At 35.9% G+C, this 11404-nt stretch overlaps 1 non-coding gene across 1 annotated transcript; it reads left to right on the plus strand.

The window, feature by feature from the left end:
- The first annotated feature begins 964 nt into the window (after nucleotides 1-964).
- Nucleotides 965-8369, plus strand: LOC111059459. Its single transcript, XR_005573701.1, has 5 exons — nucleotides 965-1167; nucleotides 1723-1837; nucleotides 3798-3986; nucleotides 5246-5421; nucleotides 7824-8369. It is a non-coding gene; the product is annotated as an uncharacterized LOC111059459 (transcript).
- Nucleotides 8370-11404: the final 3035 nt, after the last annotated feature.

The raw sequence follows: 11404 nt of genomic DNA on the forward strand, positions 1-11404 counted from the left end.
CTTTAATAATTGAAAGTTGGGGAGAAGTAATTTAAAACTTGTAACGTTATCTTTTTCTATAACGTGTGCCCTGTTTGGCTGCAGTCGGTAGAGCAAAGATTTGAAAGATGTATAACACCTTTTGTGGTTCCTGGAAAAATAATAGTACCAATTTCTTACCGGCTCTCTCAGGAGCTCAAACAGTTCTCTGCTTTTGCTGGTTACTAACGTCGGCCGCTTTAACAGTTCACAGTTCGGGAACATACTATTTCCAAAGATTTGATAATCAATTCTGTATATTGCTGATTTATCCCGAGATTTATATAAATTATCCAGTATCAACACACCTGATTCGAAGAATCTCAAGGTCATAGTATTAAGCTGCAGCAACATAAATTAATAGAATTTATAAGGTATTCTGATAGAGTATCGCCTTTGTTTTGACTCGGTGTCATTTTTCATTGCTGACCACTTTGGTGAATGGTGACGAGTGGCATTAGTGGCGGTGTCGCATCGTCTAGTACGATAGTCAGAGCCCTTATATCTATCTATATCTACTGCATCTGTATTTGTGGAATTCAACAAATCAGTCACAGGAACTGTGAACTGTTAAAGCGGCCGACGATAGTAACCAGCAAAAGCAGAGAACTGTTTGAGCTCCTGAGAGAGCCGGTAAGAAATTGGTACTATTATTTTTCCAGGAACCACAAAAGGTGTTATACATCTTTCAAATCTTTGCTCTACCGACTGCAGCCAAACAGGGCACACGTTATAGAAAAAGATAACGTTACAAACTGTTGTGAAGTTTTGTTGCAATTGCACCTTGACTTGTGTTATGCAAGAATTGACAGGGAAAATTGAAAATCTCAATCAAATCAATATTCGTTCACACTCAATTAATAATTTCTTGAGGAACAAATTGGAATTGCAAGGTTTTCTTGATGTATTCTCTTAGAATGATGTATCATTGGAAACAATCGTCATAAATGAAATAGTCATGTTGATTGTGGAAATTTTCTTCCATAATTGGTTGAAATTATCTTCAGAGAGAAATTGGAGGCTTATTGGTGTATTTTCGCAAGAACTGTCAGCATCTGCTTCTTTTAGAGAGGTTTACAAATCAATATTTGAATAAAGTGAATAAATAAATAGATAAATATCTAAATATTGAAAAATTAATCGATGATGGTAAGTATAGAGTTATTATTTCTATGAGGAGAAGAATTGACAATGTTTTTTACATTTATCCAAACGATTATTTTTATGGTAACCATACGATGAAGTGGGTGGACAGTACGGTAAGTAAAATTGAAACGAATTGGTATATCAATATCAATACTTGTCATTCAGTTTCAATAGATGGCTTTATGATTCAGAGACCCGGGTTCAAATCCCGGCCCGGGCCAAGATATTTATCTCGGGCCACTCCCGTGTTTCGGATGGACACGTTAAGCCGTCGGTCCCGGCTGCCTAAAAAGCAGTCGTTAGGTCATGTCAGAGGCCCTGAAATTGATCAGTTGCGACCTGAAAACTCTGACACCAGACCTGAGCCAGCCAGGTCACTCGATATTATTATTATTATTATATTCAATAGATTCACATTTCATGAATATCAGAGATGAATCATTGTTTCAAGATTAAAAATATAAAACCTTTTGAATTAATCATTTTGTTAAATCTCTATATCAAATCCTTGATGGTGATATTTCAAATTGCATTTAAGAGAATTGATTGTACTTGCAGATATTTCTACCATCATTTCAACAACTATTCATATTTTTATGGCTAATAATTCACGAATTATTCTCAACAAATGCTGTTCCATCTCCTGAAACTGTAGGAGGATTACTCGGAAAACGTGAGTCAAAACTTGAGTTTTTTATTTGAAAATATATTTCAAGGTATTCAATATCAATTCCAGCAAGTATTTTCCATTAATCTTCTGAAATCAAAATGAATTGATTCTTTACAAAGAGCTACCAGTACCCTTTTTTCTATATTATTTTAGTCGCGACTTATATAGTTTATAGTCACGACTTATTATTATAGTGTTTAGTCGAATCTCGTCATAGATCAATATAGATTAAGTGTAGAAATGTTATATTGATTGACAAAAAGATAGTGAATTTTTACTGCGGTATTCTCAACCTTTTCAACATTTGACATTTTTCGGAAAATAATAATAATTGCGAGTTTTGAATATTGAATAATGAATCATTATTTGTAGCTGGCGTAACCGATTTGACTGTATTGTAATTTTGCTAATTTTGTCTTCTCAAGGTACAGTAATGGATAAAAATAGAGACCAGTATAGTCGGCTCTCGATATACGAAACTCTTACCGATAATATGATAATACCAAAAAGAAAAGATAGCATGAAGGTGCGTACAGATTTACGCGCCGCGAACATGAGCAATTCACTTTTAATCAGCTGATGCCAAGCTTCTTATATCTGTATCTTACCGTTTCTGTAAAAATACAGATATAGTCAGCTGATTAAAAGTGAATTGCTCATGTTCGCGGCGCGTATATCTGTACGCACCTTGAGAAGATACTAAGTTTATGATCCAAATTTCACTGTTAACTCAAACCGATAGTCCTAGTTGTTATTTTTTGTGAAGCTATGTTACCCTGTTAGTCTCTCATACATGCCTTTCTCACACTTAAAAAGTGGGCTTGAATTTTGGAACATAAACGACCTATATACCATGCTATAATTTCATAATTTCTCCATGATAATAAGAAGGCCCCTACGATAAATCAAAGAAAATCAATGTAATTTGATACGGTTCTGTTCATAATATCAAAGACTAATAAATGAACAAGTCTATAGTCCGTATAAATTTACTTCAGACTTGGATGAACATGCAGCGCAAAGAAATGAAGGGAGATCAGCCAATTACAGTGATTAATAGTCATCGGTAGAAGCGCAGTTGCCAATTTCTCAGTTGTCTGACCGTTCAGACAGGAAACTTCGCATGTCTAGCATGAGCACATAAACAGTTACTAAAAATTGGAGATCGCTGGCCGCTTAAAAACAGCAACATCGCGCATCTGTATCATAGATAGCATTATAGCATGTGTAGCATTAGCACATGAACAGTTACTAGAAGTTGGAGATCGCTGGCCGCTTCAAAACGGTAAAATCGCGCATCTGTATCCCCTCCCGCTGTATGCTTTCTCTGCTGTGCATGTCCATCCCAGGTCGGAAGTAATTCTGTACAGAGTATAATGTAAAAGCCTTGCATTTGTGATAATACCAAGTGAAATGCAGAATACTCAGCATGGTATTGTCAACAGTAAAATAATTCATTCAAATATCCAATGAATGCTACATAAATAAAACTAAAGTGCGAGATAAATTACTTTTAACATAAAGGGGAGAAACCCATTTCTCCCTCCACAGTTTGTAGTGTAGACACAGACAGACATCCTGCGCACAATTTGATGCACCGTGTCATTTTGCTCCATGTTCTTGTGATGAAAACATCTCTGTAACATACACAAACCAATATACCTGCTGACCAGTACACTACTTGGAACATAGCCAGCAATAGATGGAAGGGATTGTTGCCGCGTCGCATTACCTAGCTCTCTCACTCAGACACAAAAGAAGGAGAATGCTGCTAGGTAGTGGGAGTGATTAGGTGGAGGATAGATCATCGGACCTCTCTGTCTTCGAGAAAGAGCCGTGTTAAAAGTAATTTATCGTGCACTTTAGAAAAAGACTTTCAATCTTTGAAATCTACAGTATTTTATTCATCACATTATTATAAAGTATTTCCACAACATCCATGATTCCAGTGTTGACTTTTTAGCATGTCACGGCAGCTTTGATTGCGAAATCGACCAATGGTGCTACGACAACCAATGCGACCTGCCCTGTCCCAGATTGCACTGTGCCGAGATCAAGCCACCAGATGGCGTTTGTGTCGTCAGAGACCACCAACCAATCTGCAAAAGCCCAGCTGAGCTGGAGTTCGAGCAACAAGTACGAGAAAGCGGAGGTCTGGCAAGCAATATAAGTCATTATTGGCATGAGGAATTTATTGCTCAAATGGTTAATGTTCGAATGTTTTTGCTATGTTTAGTAGTGTTTTGATGCTGTGGAAGGGGTAAATCGGCCCAGGAATCAAGTTATGAGTGCGTGAATTTTAAAGGCCTTATCTTCAATCTCGTTAAAAATAACAACCATAACAGGCATAACAAGTTCCTTATTCAATCAATCAAAAATCTTATTCGAATCAACACGATATATGGAAGAGAACAAAAAAAAATCACAATCAAAATTTTCTAATAAAATACAAAAACAGGCTTCATGGTGGGGTGTGCTGAAAATAAAGAAAGGAGGAAAAATACCTAGTCAACTAGGGTCTCCCATAAGGGAAGTATATGGGAAGAAGGTAGGAAAAAAGAGAAAAAAATGTGCATAAATTGTAAGCGAGTCCACTTCTAACAAAACGTATCCTTAAGAATTGGCCTTGCAAACAGTAGTTTGAGCAGAAATCTGGAGATTCATATGACGATCTTTTTGGAAGAAAAAGTTACTGTATGTCCAGGTTTTTATTTCTAGTTTAGTTTTTCGACTAATCTTGGAGTCAATGAGGAAGTGGATATGTAATAATGGTTGATTAAATGTTTCTGCTATGCATAGTAGCGTCTTGGTGTAGTGAAAGGTAAATGGTCCAGGAATCAACCCATGAGTCCGTGACTGTAATTGGGGTCTTGGTACTATCTCAGTTAAAACTGAGATTTCGTTGATTCTTATTGAGATAGCTAAGCATGTAAAACACATTATGATAAATAATGCGAGTTTATCACTAAACCTCATGTAATCATCCTTATTTGAAGAGTTTGACAAATTTACGGAAAAAAACAAAAAAATTAATCAAATCAGATCAGCGTTGACCCCTGCTAATTAACTTATATTTCTATCATCATATGACGATCAATTTGACTTGGATTTCACTGTGATTAATCATTACCTCCGTAAGCAAAGACATAGTGACGTCAGCACAGGTAGGGCTACTCACCCATTGCCGTCTCTATACAGAGAGATGTATTATGGCAATGACTCACCACCTCCTCCTCAAATAAAAACACTAGCTGATATAGATCAGCTGAAATCAACAAATGTGAGTTAGGGTTTTTATGGTGTAGGAGGTGGTGAGTAGCCCTACCTGTGCTGACTTCACCAGAATGCTCCATGGTTTATGGAGGTAGTGGATTGAGTCCAATTTATATTTTTAGAATTTGAAATTTTTAGGCTGCGTTAATAGTGATGATTGCGGGGAAAATGAATGGTGCATGTACGCAGTTTGTGAGGACGCATGCGCAAAGCTCAACTGCGCAGCTGAACAAGCGTTTCGACTGTAGAGTCCAAAATCATCATCCCAAATGCTATTCGAAAGTGATTGAGGCTGGAGAAATTCCAGACGTATAGTCACACAAGGTAAGAATCAGACTTTTTGCCAAAAATTTTGTCTTTTTCTCCAAAAAACTTGACATTTTTTCAAAAAACACAACATTCTTCCCAAATGGAAATTATCTTTTTCGATGCAACATGTTGCTTTTGAGAAGATACAGGAGAGCATCTTTTGCATATGAAAAGATACATTTTCAAGAATTTCCAAATTTTTTGAATTAATAGTATTCAGGACATACTATAAATTAATATACTACCGGACCTGAGCCTAGAAAAAAATGGCTGCCGTATGTGGTAGTCTTATAGAAATTCCTACTGAGAAAAAATCACTAATCAGCTGTTAGAGAGCATCTCAGTTCGTCTAGTTCCCATTTAAACTAGTAGTTTTGTGAACAGTAGACCTCGCACAGTTAAAAACCAAAGCCTCCTCTTATACTGTCCATCAGAGTGAATCCTGTCTGTATGTCATGTTGGCGAGATATCGGTGTGGAAACCAAAATTCGGGAATGGAATAGTAAGGGCATGAAGCCTGTTTTTTCGTTTCCAATCATTTTATGATTAAGTTGTTTTGTCATTGTTGTTAAAAAAAAATAATAAATAAAACGGCTAATGGCTGTTGGTGTTGGTGTATCAAAAATGCTAACATCAAAAGCTAATCTCCTTCAAGACATACTGGCAACAGGACAGCCCGAGTTCATAGCAGAGAAAAATTGAGAGACAATACTATGTTAGTTTAGTTATTAATTGCTTGCTTTATTGCATGCAATCAATAGTTCATTCAATAGTGCATACAAATTGCATTCAATGAGGCATGCCATTAATAATCCACACAGCAGCTGATTTTTCACCAAGTTACATTGAGAGATTGAATTGGATGCGTCATGGCATGCAATTTATAATCCACTTGACAACTGATTAATGATGAATAATTCTATATACGGTAGTCTGATTTTTACTCTAATATTGGCGTATGATGGAGGCTCCTTTACCTTTTTTATATTATCCTTGAAATTCAAAATTTCAAAAAACTTTGTATATACTTTGTATATGGTACGTCAATTTAAAAAGGAACATGCCTGTCAAATTTCATGAAAATCTAATGCTGCGTTCTGCCGTAAATGTGCAACATATAAACATTTAAACATAAAGAGAAATGCAAAACCGTCGACTTGAATCTTAGACCTCACTTCGCTCGGTCAAATATCAATGCCGGCCACCACCTACGGCGGCCATTTTTTTGTAGGTGCAGATCTGGTATATAGAAAGTCCTGGTATTGTAGTTTAGTGGCCCTCCACAGATAGGCAATACAGGACCCAGACTGTATTTGAATGTTCCTGTAACTTTAGGCACGGTACTGTAACTCGGTGTCTCATGAGAGGTGTACCAGTCGAAGACCATGAATTAGATTCTACTAAAAATTTGCAACAAAAATTACTAGTCAAATTTTCTTATATCAACCTTTGTTTTCTAGATATAGAGATTTTTCAATATTTTTGAAAAACGCCAATAACTGGAAAACTATCAATTGAAATCCAATTCTAAAGATATTGTTGGAAAGAGTAACAGCAGAGTATGGTAACTGACTGCCATCTACCAGTACGTTACCAATATACTCGCTGTCAAAGAAAATAAAAAATAATGATTCATTTATCAGAAAAATTTATCATAATCTAATTTTATTTTAATTTATCATACACTTTTTTAGTATAGCTTATGCTTTTTGGCATCGTCTGTATACTGTTTATATTTTTTGTCATAATCATTCTCAGCTGTTTTCCATGCATGAAATCAAGCCGGTAAACAACTGTTTGCAGAACATATGATTCTCATTACATCATACTCTACTGTTATGAAACCATATGTTTTCTTCACAGTAGAGTATTTTTCCTAGTTCCGAATTAGGAACAGCAAAACTGGTACAAAAACTGTCTTTCAGCGCTTCAAGTGGAAGTTTTGTCAACTTCCACAAAATTCCTGATTCGGAATTTTTAAACTAGTTGTGTTCATAGAATGCATGTAGTAATGTCAGCACAATCAGGTAATGTTTTCTGTTTCTTAATTATTCTTTTTCTAGATTATTATGACAGAGAATAGTGTAAGTTACTTGGACGTGAATGTCTTTTGCAGTGCTTGAATGAAATTCCTGATTTGGAATTTGTGAACTAGGTTATATTTATAGAATATATGAGTTCAGAACAAGCAGATAATGTTTTCTATTCCTCAATTTTCTTCTTTAGATTATAATGACAGAAAATAGTGTATGCTACTAGGACGTGAATATCTTTTGCAGTGCTCGAATGAAATTCCAGTCTCGGCTGACGCCTCGACTAGAAACATCATTCTCGCCTGCAAAAGGCCCCTTCCCGTCCATGTGACGTAAGATACTATAAAGTTACTTTTCATAACATATATAATGAGAGATGTTGCTGTTGTAGGAGGATACTGCAAGAGTAGTTTCCAATGTGAGAGCCACTTGAACTGCCTGAAAAACAAGTGTGAAGACCCATGTGAATCACTGGGGTGCTCCATATTCAAACTGGATGAGCCACCAGAAGACTTCACGGAGATACAGAAACTCTGGTTTCAATTCAACAAGAATGTCAACTGGCGGTGTCTGGTGTGGATGCATATTGCCGAGTGCGTCCTAAGAGACAGTTCCGTCACTAGCGGCTTCCTCGAAGTTGATTCACGCTGATTCACGTTGATTCACGCTGATTCACGTTTATTCACGCTGATTCACGCTGATTCACGCTGATTCACGTTGATTGACTTTGATTGACGTTGATTCACATTGATTCACGCTGATTCACGCTGATTCACGTTGATTCACGTTTATTCACGCTGATTCACGTTGATAGTGTATTCCAAATTAAGGTTTAGAGCAGTTTTGGGCGAATGCCTGTTGTTTTTACCTGGATTGTATTATTTTGTATGTGAATAAATAAATGAATGAATAAATAAAACACGTTGAACTCAGAGAGTATGAATTCATAGAATGTTACATTACATGCAGGGTGAATCACTCTCCACCAATCCCTATCCTCCACTTCTGCTCTCCATCCTCTCCTTCCAATGACACACAGATCTTCTTGCACGTCATCAAGCCGCTTGCACAAATAGCCGCTACTTGTATACAATTGAATAAATAGAATGAATAAAAAAACAATTCTTGGAAACCCTTGTGCTTTCCATCTTCTCGAAATGCCCCAGCCACCTGAGTTGGATGATGAACCATTTTGAGCCTTCATTGAACAATACCCAGTGAAAAGGTATCGCGGCCCTGTCTCTTTTCCATAACCCGGAAAATCCCTGATAAATCTATACTTAATAAATTATGAAAGGGCCTTTTTTATACCTTGCTCCTATAATTAAGGTGTCAAACTGTGGCCTATTTGACGAATTAAATCCCGATGATTATCCGACAGAGTGTAGAGCAGTAGATGCTCACAGCCAATAAGTTGATCGCAAAAAAATAGTCCGTTGGGCGCAAGGGTAGATAGATTAAAGGAAAACCGCTAGTCATCTAATCGAAACTTTTCATGGTCGATTTCATTTTTTGTGATGATACAGTTGCCCGGTCTCAATTGCTTTAGCATGTTCTCATGGGAGATGGAAACTATGAATCTTCTATAAATGATTAAATAGCTCATTAAATCACATTTCCTTCCAAGAGTAGCTAGCAATAGCAATTCTCTTCAGAGAAAATAGGATAAGTACAATCATTATAATTCATCATGAATTTAATTTACGTCTAATGATGACATTTTGGCCATTTCTTGTGTATGCTAATATGTTTCTGTGAGGATTCAAACACCCTGATCCAATAGATCAATTATTAGAATAGCAGGGTCATCACTCAGACCATCTAATTGGGCTTTGCGGCTTTGGAAGAGACTAAACCAAGGGCAGAACGTTTCAAGGGGCACTACAGGGTGGTTGTGTGAGAGAATTAGTTTTAGAAAAGTGATTGAATGCTTTTATTGCTTAGGAGAGAGTAGATGTTATTATAATGGGATTTATGAAGTTGTGTTTCATTTCATAAACATCGTATATTTATAAAGTAACAGGGTTCAGCAGCCTGGAAACAGGTAACCTGTGACGCCACGCCCGTCACAGGTCTAAGTACAATCAACAATAAATTCCTAATTTTTCAATAAAATTTGACTTCTAATACATTATTCCTTACCGGTTGACGAACCGAGAAGAATGAGCTGTAGTACGGGGAAATCCGATCATTGTGTCAAAAGTTGTGAGCATTTAAAATTTGATTCTTGAGGTGTCCATATGCGCGCCTCTCCACAGGAAGTAAAGTGCATCCCACTCATAATTCTTATAGAAAGAACATGATCATATGAACTTATTCAATAATTGTGAGAAATCTCAATCTGGAGACAATCAAGTTAGTGATGATGGTCGAAAGTGAAAATGAGGAGTTTTTTTCAAAATAAAAGGAGCATTGTTATCAGCAGTACCTGGAAATCTATATTAGATGGAGCTCTTCACCTGCTCTCAGGTTGTAGAGCAAAAAATTACGCCCAGTTGGATTTTGAATTATTCATTCAAGTTGTGACGATCGGAAGATATTGTTAATTAACAATATCCCCACAGTACAGTTCAGAACAGAACAATTGAATTTTTCTTTAAATGTTATTCATTTTTTTTAAATATTGTAACCCAGTACTCATTCAAGATTTGATTTGATTTGATTGAGTACTTTATTTATGTAGATTACAATATATACTGGCTTATACACTTATATACAATAGCTCCAATACAGCAAAATTATAGATGAATTTGCATAATATAGACTAAGAAAATAATTATTGAACTGTATATGATATGAAAAAGCAATTTGTAATATAATAACTATAGATAATAATTATATTATTATGCATCTACATAAATTGGCGGAGCTTTGGACATATCAATGTCCATTCTCGGAAAGAATATCAAAAATATCCTCCCCACTAACTCTCTACCAAAAATAGAGAGCTCCTGATATTTCCAAGACATGATATTTCATTTCATGTGAAACTTATAATCTAGGAAAATTGTGAGAGTGAATTCCTCTGTTTGTTGACTACATTTGACAGAAATAGTTAGAAACTGGAAAATTAACCGAAAATATGCGTTTCTTGAGCCACTTTGTATCAAGCAACAAGCACAAGGAAATTTTGCATGAAAAAATGGTTTCGGGCTTCTCTTATGTATCTGAACAATATATAGAAAAATCAGATTTGCAATAAAATTATATATTTCAAGCACCAATGTATATAGTGACTGGACTATATAATTATAGCTATAGTATTAGCATAGAGAAACAATAGCGTAAGTAGATATCCCATGGTATAGGGAATTTATGTCGCAACTTTTACTGTTATCTCAAGCCGATTACTGTCGACTATTGTCAATTTTCACTGTTTTGTTGGGGCGATAGTGTATGAACGGCACAATTTGAGAGACTACCAGCGTCACACAGCTGCACAGGAAAGAAATACGTGAACTATCGGCTTGGGATAACAGTAAAAGTTACGACATAAACGTCCTATACCATGGGATATCTACTTATGCTATCGTTTCTCTATGGTATTAGTTTGTTATGTAGCTCAATGTCCAATACCGTAGCCAGTAGCTATATTCGAATTCACTTTAAACTGTTCAAATTCCTTATAAATAACACCAACGATTCCAGCTCAATCAATACTGACAGTTTGACATTAATCTCACCAAATAACTGTGTGAAATCTCAAAATGGCAAGATTGAAAATGAAAAGTCTTCAATTTTCAATTTGAAATTGAAAATAGAGAACTAAAATCCTAGGAATAAGATTCAAACTGGAACATCAAATCTAGGATCGTATAACTTTGATTGATTTGACAAGTAGTAATTTAAATCTTGTAAATAAATTTTTGGTCTTTCAAATCTTGTGAATAAATTTTTTGTCGTATAACTCAAATAATTGAACGTTGAAAGAAGTAATTTGAAACTCTTGCAGAGG

This window comes from Nilaparvata lugens, unplaced genomic scaffold (genome assembly GCF_014356525.2).
Source record: "Nilaparvata lugens isolate BPH unplaced genomic scaffold, ASM1435652v1 scaffold3890, whole genome shotgun sequence".
Lineage (NCBI taxonomy): Eukaryota > Metazoa > Arthropoda > Insecta > Hemiptera > Delphacidae > Nilaparvata > Nilaparvata lugens.